The following is a 13325-nucleotide window of genomic DNA, read 5'->3' as shown; positions in this document are numbered from 1 at the left end:
CTAGCGTCCCTCCGCGCCCAGCTACTCCGTGGCTCAGACACGGCAGTGCGTCCCGAGCGCCCGCCCTCGCGGGACGGACGGCCCCGCTGCCACCGCTCCGCGTGCCGGCGGCCCCCGCAGGCTCCTCCGCGGAGCAGGCCCCCTCCCATCGCCCCGTCCGGCCGAGGAGTCCCGGCCCCAGCCCCTTCCTCTCCAGCCTCAGCCCGGCTCCGTACCTGTGGCCGCTGGCGGCGGTGGGCGGCGCGGGGATGGGCGCGGGGCCGCGGCGCTGCCTGCACACTGACAGCTCGGGAGCCGCGGCGGCAGCGCGGGGGCCGGGGCGGGGAGGGGGCTCGGGCACCCGCGGCTCCGGCGCCGAATCAGTGGCGGGAGGAGGGCCCGGGGGCGGGCGGCAGAGGGGAGGGAACGGCGGCGGCGGGGCGAGGGGTACGGAGCCGCTGTCACCGCGGTGGCGGATCGGCCTCGGGAGGCGGCGCAGCCCGCGGGCCCGGGGCGGGGAAGGAGGGAGAGCGCGGCGCCAACGGGCGGCGGGGCGGCGCGGCGCCATGAGGGGCAGGCAGGGGTCCCGCTGCCCTGCTCGGAGGACAGGCGCCGGGGAGCGGGCCGGGCGAGTGTGCTGGCCGCGAGCCTCGGCGCGTGAGCGAGAAGCACCGTGCTCGGGTGGGCGTCTGGCGGAGAGCTGACGGAACGGTACAGCTGGGGGAAGAGAGCGGCTTTTGGTGAGATCGTGCTCTTGTCCGATCTCCTACTCTGAAGATTTGTGGATCCAAACAGATCCACAATGGAGCGGCTGCATTATTTGGTTCAACAAAAGCTCCTATCTATCCCTAGAAAGCTCGCCTTGCTTAGGTCATCACATAACAGTGAGACTGCTGCTCGTTCCTTTGGAGGTCGGTATTGATATTTGCTGACGGCAAAATAGCAGGCTTTGCACACTGCTGCTCTACCCTGAAGAGCAAATTTGGGGATTTGTAAAGCACGTTTACCGTTAGCCCAGTAAAACCATCTTATGTTGACTTTCAGGAAGAACATGTGAAGATGGGAATGGTTAAAAAAAGTTCCAGCTTTTCAATACCAGGGTTCTTTCTCTCTGCTGTACCTTGTATTTGGAGAGAGATAGATGTCAATGTACACAGTCCCGAGGGAGCTGGTGTTGCTACAGCCTTTCTTGCTCTAGAGCTGCTTTCACCGGTTGCAGCACGAGAACCTTTCTCCCAGTACCTGTTTCCACCCCACTCCTTCCTTCCCTTGGTGTCATAGCTCACCTGCACCATGGTACCAGGAACAAGGCCGATCCCCACCATTCACAGTGGCAGAATGGAAATAAACAAACAACAAGGGAGTGGCTTTCCTCAGATAAAGAGGACTGGCAGGTGAGATGAGCGGAATGTCATTTCATGCCATTTATGGTGTCTTTTCCCCAATAACAGATCTAAAGCAGTGTGCACGTTACATGCATGCCACTGTGCCTGTCCTCCCCAGCCATTTATGCACCAGTGGCTGCTTCTTCCTTTCTGTTACATCCTTATCTTTCTTCCCTACACAGCAAAGCAAAGGCGAAGATGAAAAGCAGGATGAGGGATGGGAGTTACAGACTAATCCTCATGTGGTTCTGCTAGCAGCTGACAGCTGAACAAAGTATCCTGCACGGGCTCACATCCAGCTGGTACTGCTGGCTAAACATATTTTGTGCTCTCTTAACAGCTTCTTTACACGTTTCATAGGGCAGATTACTCAACATCTAATTTACTGCTCCTGGAAGAATGAATGGACCACTGACTTGCAGGAGATGAAAATGCTCATCTTGAACACAGCCCAGACAAATGCATTCCTTTAATCATCTAGCAGTGATAGCCATGATGAGTAATTTATCAACAGTATGATAGTAATGTTTTTCTAAATGTATATGTTGCCATTGCGGTCAAAATGATTGAATACCAAGATACTACAGTATTATAAGTTAGCCACATACTTAGCACTGTCCTGTGCAATCCATGGTTTTACCTTCTGCTCTGCTTCTGTTGGCTGTGCTTCTGCCTCCAGCAGTTTTTTCTTCTCATTAGGGCAATACTGCTTCATGCCTTCTCTGCTTCAGCTGAGGGGAGGAAGAGGGCTGAGAAACGGGCTGTGTTCCACTCAGAGCAACCAGGGGATTTCCTCCTTTTCCTTGGAAAAGTGTTGAAACAGAGCTGAGCTGCCTTAACTGTGGATCCCTAGGAAGGAGGCAGAAGAAGGTTTAGGTAGGCAAAAATGGAGAAGGGAAGAAGGAAATGTGCTAGATCTTCCAGTGACATCTCTGGCTTCACTGCAAATGGAAGTCCTCCCATTGGGGATATATCTCTTGAAGTCCCATGGGAGTATTGTGATGCCTTTTTGTTTGTGTGTTAGAGTTGTGAAAATTCTTATTGTATTACTAAATGACAATCTTAGAAGTGCTTTTCCAGTTTAGCTCTCTTCATCTTCTATAATCCTAAGTCAAGGCTGCTTCCCATTGTCTTTCTTTTCTCTTTTTGTTAGTGTTTATTGCTGCCTTTCTGTTGAGATATCAGGTATAGCTTGTGTGACAATCTGTTAGCAGAACCCAGGTGTTCTGCTGCTAAGTAATCTTGACATGGTCTTAGCTGGAGTTCAGGCTTTCTGGTCCTGATGTATATGTACTCCTTATAATCATTTTTATTGCTGTTGATAGCACCCTCAGTAATCATTATGTGCCATATTTTTAATTCCTGAACTATATTGTTACTTCTGGTGTCTTCATATGCAGAGGCATTGCCCTTCATGCTTCATTCACTATTAATGTTAGCATTCTGTTCTCTACAGAAGCAACCTTGCTCTGTTGTAAATAAAAATGGATACTTAATTTTCTAAAGTATTAGAAAGACAATTGACTTGTGAATTTTTGGTGTCTGATTCTGTATAATCAAGATGTTATAATCACAATATAATTGTGTATAATCAATAGATATCAAGATGTTATAATCGCAATATAGTCAAGAGAGTAAGGCAAAGCAGACAACGATAACAAAAAGAGAATAAGTGGAAGAGCTTACCCTTCAGCTGAGCTCACCAGAAGACACCAGGAGAGGTGATCTCCAGAAGAGATCCTTCCCCACTGGTAGCCAGCTCTTAAATAGGTCCAGGAGGGGTGGAACCTGGCTCCACCCCTTCCGGCAGCACAGGTGAATTGCCTTCACCTGTGCTCCTCTGGCTGACTCATGGCTCACCTCAGGTGATCAATCAGAGGTTCAGGCCGTGACTCAGCAGTTCCCATACAGATATATATGCCCAACTTGTAAAATTCTGTCTGTTTGAAAAGTAACTTGATATGAAGTTCAACTAAGAAAACAGTAAATTAAGGAGGAATAACTTGAAGAATTAATCTTGACATTTCCAAATTGAGTTTACAGCCACTAATAATACAACTTTCATGATGAGAAACACCAGAGTCAGTTATGATTCAAACCTAAAGATTAAAAAAAAAAAGTCCTGAGAACGTGTAAAGACTCACTAATAGGTAAAGTAACCTACAGGGGATGATTCTGAGGATAAGAGAAATAAACCTACATGGTCAGTTTTTTGATGTTGCAACAGTTAACAACGATAACCCTTAAAGTTCTTTATTAGACTGCTGGTGGAGTGTATATTTATTACTGACCTGGAAATTGCATGATCCGCAGATAGTATCACTCAATGTACACTGAAGTCTCTCAACAGCAAATAAAAGACACAGTGATTATAGTAGGTAAATAGATAACAGGAGTTTTTGAGAGCCCACCTGCAAATCCTGTTCTTGGAAATTATGGTATGAGATGAGCCTTTGCTTGGCTTATATCTTTTCATGGTCTGGAACTTGGTGATTCTGAGAGGTCTACTTGCGTATTTTTTACTTTAGAAGTAAAAATCTGCGTATTTTTTAATTTAGAAGAAAAAATCTGCATATTTTTTACTTTAGAAGAATGTAAAACTTGTGTCTTGGACTCACTGATCACATCAGATGTCTGGAGTCTGTACTGTAAGGGCAGAAAATTAAGAGGAGAGAGATTTGGGGTATATCATTTTGTTGAAATTTGGAATAGGTCCACCTAGGAAGGCAGGTCAGAAGAAAGTATGATTCCTTTTGCAAAAAAGTTGTTCTCTGCCATATGCACAAATGATGAGGGAACAGCAACTGTGACCAGTACTGGATATGCTGTGTACCCTTTTTGTCAACTGAAAGAGGTGCACCTGGAGCAAGCCAGCAGAAATGCAGTGTGAAATATACTCTTGGGATTGAAGTGTGACCCTGGATATGGTAGGAGCAAATTAATATTCTTTAAATGACAAGATTCAGAAACCATTGGCAAGGATCATCAGAAAAAGGCTCAACAGTCAGAAAACACAAAAAAGCAGAAACCCTTGTAGCAGACTGGCAACTTAAAACAAAAAGGGAAAAGATAAACAGAAAATGCTCAATTTATGAAATGGTGTTAGACACTCAGCAAGTCACCTGCTGAGGAACTTGTCTGCCAAAGTGGAACAGAAAATTTTAGGAGGTACCTGACAGGAGTTCTTGGAAAAAGGTGAGCAATAGCTGCTGGTGACTCCATGACAAAAAGGGCAGATAAAGCCAACAGCACAGTGATAACAGGGCAGCGTGCTGCAATTTTACTGCACTTGACAGACATGAATGCTCATCTTATTCACTAGAAAAGCGTCCAGAAGGATGTAACATTGACAACAGAAGAGGAAGATAGAAAAAATATTGTTTGAACTCAGTGTATGGCACACATAAGCTGTCAAAAGAATTTAAAGAGAAGAAACATTTTGCTTGTTCATCTTCTAATGCTAAAGTCTGAGGAACCCGGATAAAAAAATGACAGTTTTCCACTTTAAAAAGAAATGTGATATGACTGGCAAGACTGAAGTGTCAGGACAATTCTCATGACTGGAATACTGAAGGCTCACATAACCTAAGTAGGAAAGAAGGTTATAATTTCAAGAAACTTAAAATTCTACCAATCATTTCTCTATGACCAAAGGGGAAGAAAATGTCAAAAATTCTCCTGAAGAAAAACTAAGCATCTTCCCTTATATATGAAGTAGTTAACAGACATCAGAGAAATGTACAGCTCTGAATTCCTCTGGGACACCTGCAGATGCATACACAGGCCTTGGGTTAATGGATTTCACAGTCAAATCTATCTAACTCAGCTAGAAAGCAACCAACCAACCAATTGCTTTAAAACAGTTTTCCTAAGAACTAAATCCTATCTGAAAACTGAAAAAGAGAACAACACCTTATATTTTCTTGTCTCTTTTTCCTTAGTCTTTGTCTCTTTTCCTTGCAACTATTCTGGAAGATTCAACTCTTTAACATTTAATCCTAGGACACAAGTTTAAAACTTAATCAAGTCTGGAATGCTTATATTCTATAATAAAGCTCCAGTTTCAATTTCTAAAGAAGAGAATTATTAGCATATACAGGCAGGAAAGATTAACAATACCACTGTTCTTGCATCCATGCAAAAGTCCAAACAAAATTCCACAATTAGTGAATGATAACTACATAAGCAGAGATGCAATTACTTCCTTAATGCACAAATTATTAACTAAAACTGTATCCAGTGATAAATAAATTCAGTTTTTTTTTTCAGTGTTACTAAAATTTGCCTGAAGTTAAGAACACATAGAGCTTTCAACCAAATAATCTTCCCTGTCCAAATGAAAATAATATACTTCTATATCTTATGCACACTATGGAACCATATTTAAGCCATCCTGTGCTCAGTGCATACCTATTTAGGTGTACTTACAATTTTGCTACAAGTTTCTTGAATTAACTTCTGAATTTCTTGGGCATTTTCCCACAATAACTAAAATTACATTTCAAGTCTGTTTACCTGAAAATATGAGCATTAAGCTCTTCATACTCACTCAAAGGTTAAAACTGGAATAGAAAATGACTCAAAAACACTGAAAGAAATCTTTGCAGGATCGGTCAACCTTTCAGTTACTCAGTTTTTCATTATTTTTATTTGACAATCTGCATATTGTCAGAAATCTCCTCATATTGCTCACAGCTATGTGGGTTTAAGATTTGTTTGTTCACATTTTAAAATCTTTTTCAAATTAACAATTTTTTCTTACTATCAACTCTCCCTTTAGCATGCTTTGGATTCAGAATTTTTCCTTATAAGCTGAAATAATAAAACAAACATCCTGCAAAGCTGTCTTTCCTGATAACGATGCACCTGGGAAATTCTGAACCTCTGCAAATATTGCTGAACAAAGATAAGCAGTGCTGCTCTAAGAAGTAACCTCTAACTCTTGACAATTTATTGGTCCTCAAATTGGACCTCAAATGTTTCAGATTGAGTATTTCAGCTGTTAGATGATGACTTGCATTAGGAGAAAGATTTGTCTGAAAAATAGTCAAAGGTAAAAAAGAAGGTGATTTATCATCTGGAAAAGTTCCCTGCCTCTGCTCATTGTGCAGTTGTCCCAGCATGTGTCAGAAATTGGGCATGGTCAAGGACAGCCGGAGGCAGAACTGTCATTAGAAGAAATGTTTGTCAGCTGACAGCCTCAAACACACACAGCCTCCCACAGACATCATTTTAGGCTTAAATAAGCCTTCTGGGTATGCTTAGGTAGCAGTTTCCAGTAATTTTACATGGCTGCAAAACTCCTCTAAATCTGAAATCCCAAGCCAAATGATCAGCATCATACACACTACAGCTTTTCAGGATAGCTCTTTTCACTTCCAGAGTTCTCAATTTAGCACTTAACTGTATCTATGGAAATAACCTACTAGTTTGCAAGTGTATTAAGTCACATTATTTTGGATGAATAATGACACAACAGAATCGTCTGCAATAAGTTACCCTTCTATGCTACCCTGCCCACTCAACAGAACACAGCTACAAAGTCTCATTTCTGGACAATTATTTCTGTACTATATATTTTTATTTTACATATATATATTTACTACATTTGCTGTGAAATAGCAGACTCTTCCTTTCTCTGTTAAAGTTGTCTTTGATTGAACCCCGTACCACCATAACAAAGTCCAAGCCACTCAATGCATGTATGTTCCTGAAAAGGATGAGTCATCAGACAGCAGCAGCATCCTCAACTGCATTACTTTATGGACATTACAGACCCAGCAATAAAAGGTGAGTATAATTGCTATCACCAGAGAAATTTAGGAGTGTATGGGTACAGCACTTTGAAGACTTATTTTTCACTTTACCCAGAGGAGTTCCTTAAAAACTCGTCCCATTCAGTGAAATCTTTGGTGAAAATCCAATTTGTGATACAGATGAAATAAAGACAGTTTATCTCTGATTCTGTTTCTGTATTTTCTGATTAGCTTTTGACTCACTTGGCAATTGCAACATGGGGCTGCAAGTGTTTTCCAGATATACCAGGGAAACCTTTGCGAAAGCCTGAAATACTATAGAAGATTACCTGTAATGTACTCTATGCACACGTTTCTTGGTGCCATGCATATTACTAAAGATTAGGTCCCACAGAAATATACTGACTAATGAAAAACTGAAAACTGAAACTCTGAAATTGTGAAATTAAACTGCAGTAAGAATTTTAGTTCAGCTCCCTTTGGTTCTACTTTCTGCTGTTAACCTGGTTTTCTGTTTGGTCTTCTTTCCCTATGCCCCTGTCGTCCCAGCAAGAATGCCCTCAAGTTACAGTGGTGCTAACTTCACATGCTTTTATCTTTATTTTTATTTGAAAATAAATACACATACATACATACACATCACATACACGTAACACTTGTTGAAAATGTGTACTTTTTTTTTCCAACCTCAAGACTTTGCGATACATTGCTTCAATGAAACTGAAAAACAGCCTCAGTAAAATGGTTCTATGCACCCTGACAAAACACTGAAGAAAAACCAACAGTCTTTCTTCAAAATCATCTTCACGGAGTATGGCTGTGTTAAAAATGTGCCTACAGTTATAAGTACATTGAGCTAATAGACACATGCCATATAACTGCTGGAGATTATTATCAGCTGGAATCAGCTGGTACTGTGAATTTGTATCGCATTGCTTTTTGTAAGCGTTACATCATGGAACTGCATACATTGCTTGGCCATACTGAGGAATGTCCTGCAAACTTTGAAAAAAGAATGAGATCAAAGAAGTTCCATGTTGCCAAATTCTTCTCACATGTTGCAGGAAACTGCCTCTTTACTGCATCTGCTACAGCTCAGTGTTTTTCCCATCTACACCTTCGCCATGAAAAAACAAACAGCATATTGCTCAAAGACATCCCCTGCATCTGGGAACCACCTCCTCTCTCATTCTTGAGACTTAGGCGCTATGAAAGATGGCTCCAAGTCAGTTTTATCACTCAAAAAGAAGCTTTCCTTCCAAAATATAAGTCTTGTTAGTTTTCTGAACTGCTCCTATGCCCCTATTTTTTCATGTTTTTCCATTAACTAACACTGCCAGTTTTCCTATACAATGGCTACCAGCACTAAGTTCTACTTACTTAACTCAAGAGGCAAAAAAGAGTACTTTTGTCTTTTTTATGTGCCAGTTCCTTTGTCCTCAAACAAAGGGCTTCAGAATTTGAATCAAAACACTTTCCTGATTTTCAGATCTCTAATTGAAAGCATAGGATGAACTTAACACACATTCCATTCATTATAATTTATGAAAAACTTTCTTTTCTTGGTGCTCATTGAAGCAAAAATACTGAAGTACAAACTGTATTCCATTTTCTTCCAAATATCCTGCCTAACTGGACAGAAGCTGTCATCATGACCTACTTTCTTTGCAATTCTGCCCCTGCCCCTTCCCCTTGCCCACAAAAGGAGAACAGTGTTTTAAATTTTATTCTCTGTAGGAAAAGGAAGCTGATCAGATTGCTCCTATTTGGCAGTTTCTAATACTGTTGGAAATTATATTTTACTTGTTTTAGGCTGCTTAGAACATTCACAATTCTAAAAATCTAGCCCTTCATATTTTAATGTTTCTTTCCTTACCCAGTGTGCTCCAACCCACTGAAATCTCACATGTGAATCATGCAGTCTCAGATTGTTAGCTATACAATTTTCTATGTAACTTATTGTGGAGATCACATACAAAGAAGTGGTAGAAATTATAGTGTGTGTACTTTCAGTGTGCACACCTTGCTACGACAAAGAACTCAGTGTTCCTTCAGCATCTAAATGCTTAACAATACATGCCCTGGGCATTTACTGCATGAGTTTTTCTCAACAAAAATTCAGTTTCTCTTAAAGAAATCAGTAATACCTTGAGAGAAATGTCTTTTCCATTACGCCCATTCTAGATGATGCCTCATGAATGTCTGTGCCACTGTTAATCTTCCAGAAATTTATTTCATTGACCACTATTTATCTTCTTTGATTGTATCTTTACTGTATATAAAGGCTTTCCACACCAAATTCCATGCTTCTATGACTTAAAAACCATTTTGAGGTGAATCTGTTATATTAAACTAAAAAATATCAACCTCAATGTATACATTGAAACTCAAAGGCAAAACTAAGCAAATTAGTCCAGCTAAAGCTGACTTAAACGTTTCTTCCTGATTACCAACATAATGGAAGCCCAGCTTTCCCTAAAATAACCCAAACTATTGTTTCAAATTACTTAAACACAATGGCCCATAAAGCTCAGCTTCCTAACCCAAATGTCTACAGTGAATTAAAAACAGCCTCACAGTAGCAATGAAATGTCTCCCGTGCTTACTCATCACAGCAAGCAAAGCCATTCCTGACAAATTCTATCAAGTTAAGCTACAGCGACCAGCAGCTTCTTTCTCATCACCCAGCTGTACCGGCGTGTTAAAATTCCTGTCAATTACACAAAAAGTCTGCCCCTCTCCAGGGCGCATCAAAGTTCAAGATAAAACAAAACTGATCCAGTTCTTCAGTACTTCTTTCTCCTGTTCAATGGCTCTTTTGCCTGCCAGGGCTGAAAGCAATCTCTCTCTAAAGTCTATGTTTTCTCAATCATTGCCCTTTCTTTTAAATTTCTATGAAATTTTCGCTTTTTATTCCTTCACAGAAACAATTACTGTGCAGAACAAGTCAGATAATTCTGCTTTGCCCTCCAGATCTCAAATATAACAGGACTCTGTGGAAAAAAAGCAGACATTTTTAATTGGACTGCTGATTTGGCCATTTTCCATGTTAGAACCTTACCTGGATAGTTAGAGATGAATCAGTATCTACACATACGTATTATTATTTTGTACTCAAATGATTTCTCTCTAACACTTTAATACAGTGTCTTCTGATACTGTATGAAGCTTACATCCAAAGGGGCACACATCACAAAACCAGGTCTGAGGCAGACCACTGGCCAGGCAGGTGGTTCCAATCCAAGGGATAGGACGTACTGTTGGCTGTAGTGCTGTGCTTTCTCTTTCTGTCTCTTTTCTTTCTCTCTGTCACTATCTCTTTCTCCTTGAACATGGTGACAAATGCATATTTGTTGCTGATTTATGCCAGGGAAATAGTAAAAGATGACTGCTTTGTATTCTTTATTCAAACAATTTGCCCATTCTTTCTTTCTTTGCTTGAGTGACCACACAACAACCAGTCATGCACATCTGCCTGTATGCCTTGCACAATTAGATATGCTTCTGCTGAAGTGTTTCTTCCTGGTTTACTCATACGTTCTGGAATTTTTCGCCCAGGTGTTAGATTAAGGCACATAAGCTCTAACACCTACACCTTGAATCATGCATTTTCTAAACCAGCTTCATGCCCTAGCTGCTGGTGGGGTGGCCTATTCTTAGATCTCATCTGTGCTGCCAACTCTTGCAATGCAATTACCCGTAATGGTTTTTTGCCTGTCTTTGAGCCTGTTGAAGAGTGACCTGAAAAGCCTGAACTTTCTCATACAACTAATCCTTCTTGGATGAAAAAGTGTAAGAAAAGTCAAATGGTCTAGTTAGCTTCAGCATCACAGTCTAGCAAGGACAGACATCAGATCTGCTTGCTGCGAGAAACAAGAAAGTTCTTTCTCCAACTTCTCAGGTGCTCGTACTCTTTCCAAGGGAGTAAAGTTAAAAAAAAAAAAAAAAAAAAGAAAGAAAGATCAAAGAGTGGTAGCTCAGTTCCCTATTTCTTTCTTCCTTAGAAGATTTGGTTCTCTTGCCTTGTGTCCTTCTGGTGGTGAGTCTATTAAGCAAGCAGGTAACAGCTATGACAGGATCCAACAGCTGGAAGGACCACAAGTGCTAGTTTGCCTGCTCAGGAAGAATATTAACTAGCTATCTAGCCTCTGGAAGAGTCTGGTAGGAATTCCACCACTTCAGAGGATGAGGTTGAGACTGAAGCAGGCAGAAAGATCTCAAGTTATTTATGCCTTCATCTTGGCAAACATTTTTTATTACCTGCTTTTTCTTCAGTAGCAAAATGTAAATAGTGTCTGTAAATGCCATACAGATACACTCTCTCTGAAAAATCTTGGGCTCGGATATGTATGATTGGGAGCATGCTCATTCTGCAAGTAATTTCAGGATCATGAAGAAAGCTTTGTGTGAAATTAGCAGCAAGTCTCTCAGTGTAAGAAAATCAGAATCAATTGCAAAGGAGAATTATAATGCTTCTTCCTGAAGTCTATAATTAAGGTACGCTTTTGCTAGGGAAAGAGATTAGAACAGCTGAGTATCCTGGAAGATTCATGGAAACTCATTTCACCTTTTTGCTTTTGTCCTGTTAGTGCAAGGATTTAGCTTCACATACTGCAGACAGGAAACAGGAAGAAATGTTGACATAGCAAAAAGCCTCATGCCATACATCACAAATCATGAGTAAATAGATGGCAAACATACCCAAGGGACTTCTGAAACTGGCCAAACTCATGTCAGACTGACTGGAGCATCAGAGAGTTATGGAAGATTGATACATAGGAACACAAAGGAAGTAACAAAACTGCAGCAGAAAAACAACACGTTCTGAAACTATAAATTGCACACGCAAGAAAATACTGGAATCAGAGAGAGCAATTTAGATGTGCCGATAATACGCATTTGAGACACACAGCTTTTCTTGGACTAAACTTAAAGAATAGTTTGTAATGCATTAGCATCATCTACTGGACAGTGCAGGGAATACATTTTGGAAACTGGAATACTAAATACAACATATAGCAATATTGTATTTATTTAGCAAACACCCAGAACACGCTGAAGATTTCAAACACTTAAAAAAAAAACCACCAAAAACATATTATATTAGTTTGCTTTTTGTGAATGTTGATGCATCTGTGGTAAAAAGTGTAGTAAAGACTGTAAAAGAGATTTCAACCTAAAAAATCCTAGTTTCTAGTAGTGGAAAATGCTATGTGATAGTTGTGGGCACTGGAGACATTTCTGAAAATATAATATGGGCATTTAATTGGAAATACAACGTTTACTTACAGGTATTTAATTACTTTAGATGTGGAACAATAGCAATATAATTAATGATTATTTGTAAACTCCTGCAATAATAACCAAAGGTCTTTGAGTACCTTTAAGAAGAAAACCTGAGGAAAACAATTTACAGTCAGAAAACAGCACTGCCAGCCACCAAAAAGGACAAAGGAGATCAGGTAGTGTCAGAAAAACACACGGCCCAGTGGGAACTAGAAGTCTTGAGACTCTTAGCTGTAATGGTTGCTCACAGTCATGCTGGGAACTTGATGAGAGCTCCTGTCCTGCAGTGCCACCTGCCACTCCAGAGCACAGCAGAGCCTCTGCCCAGCTAAGTGGGCTGCAACAAGAGAGACTGATGGCACTACAGAGGAGATGATGGAGCCCCAGTACTGCTGAACCTTGTGAGAGGAAATCTCATTCCTTGGGTTTTGCATCCATCAACTATCCTGAGAAATACCTCCATGCTTTATGATGATTCAGAGGAGAAAAGCTTAATCTGAGCAATATAGGAATGTTATCACAGAAAAGATTAGGACATCTTTGTCTAATGTCCCCTGTGACAGAAGAATCATCGTATTGTTGTATTTATACCATTAGTGCATTTAACATGCCCCATGTGGTGTAAAAAATGTACAGAGTACTTATTTGAAATACTTTACTTTCTTATCATAGGGAAAAAAAAATTCAACAAACAAATCCAGAAATGCTGGAAAGGAAAACACAAAGTCATAAACTTGCATTATGTAACACTGCACCACAGCCCCAGCTACTGATCAGCTGTGTCTAAATGCTTATGAATACACATAAACAGTCAGCTTTTTCTTGTATCTTGTAGCAGGAAGATTGACTATGAAATTATATTATGCTTTGATAAAATGACCTTTCTGTATTTTTTTATCTTTAATTTTTTTTTTTTTTA

The 13325-nt window shown here is 40.6% G+C and overlaps 1 protein-coding gene across 4 annotated transcripts in view; it reads right to left on the bottom strand.

Annotated features, from left to right (window-relative positions):
- C1QTNF4 (C1q and TNF related 4) overlaps positions 1-13325 on the bottom strand; it is a 48757-nt gene that overhangs the window by 17655 nt on the left and 17777 nt on the right. Inside the window, exons 1-2 of one of the 4 annotated variants that reach the window (XM_048947952.1) lie at positions 3051-3096; positions 2005-2213 (exon numbers count right to left, since the gene is read on the bottom strand). The gene's annotated coding sequence lies outside the window, so the exon portion shown is untranslated. Of the gene's footprint in view, positions 1-215; positions 321-1972; positions 2214-3050; positions 3097-13325 lie in introns of those variants that run through there. The other 3 variants (XM_048947954.1, XM_048947953.1, XM_048947951.1) reach the window with 3 other exon arrangements.

The sequence above is a fragment of the Lagopus muta genome, chromosome 6 (assembly GCF_023343835.1).
Source record: "Lagopus muta isolate bLagMut1 chromosome 6, bLagMut1 primary, whole genome shotgun sequence".
Lineage (NCBI taxonomy): Eukaryota > Metazoa > Chordata > Aves > Galliformes > Phasianidae > Lagopus > Lagopus muta.
The sequence above is the reverse complement of the archived record's forward strand: the minus strand, read 5'-3'. Positions and strand labels throughout refer to the sequence as shown.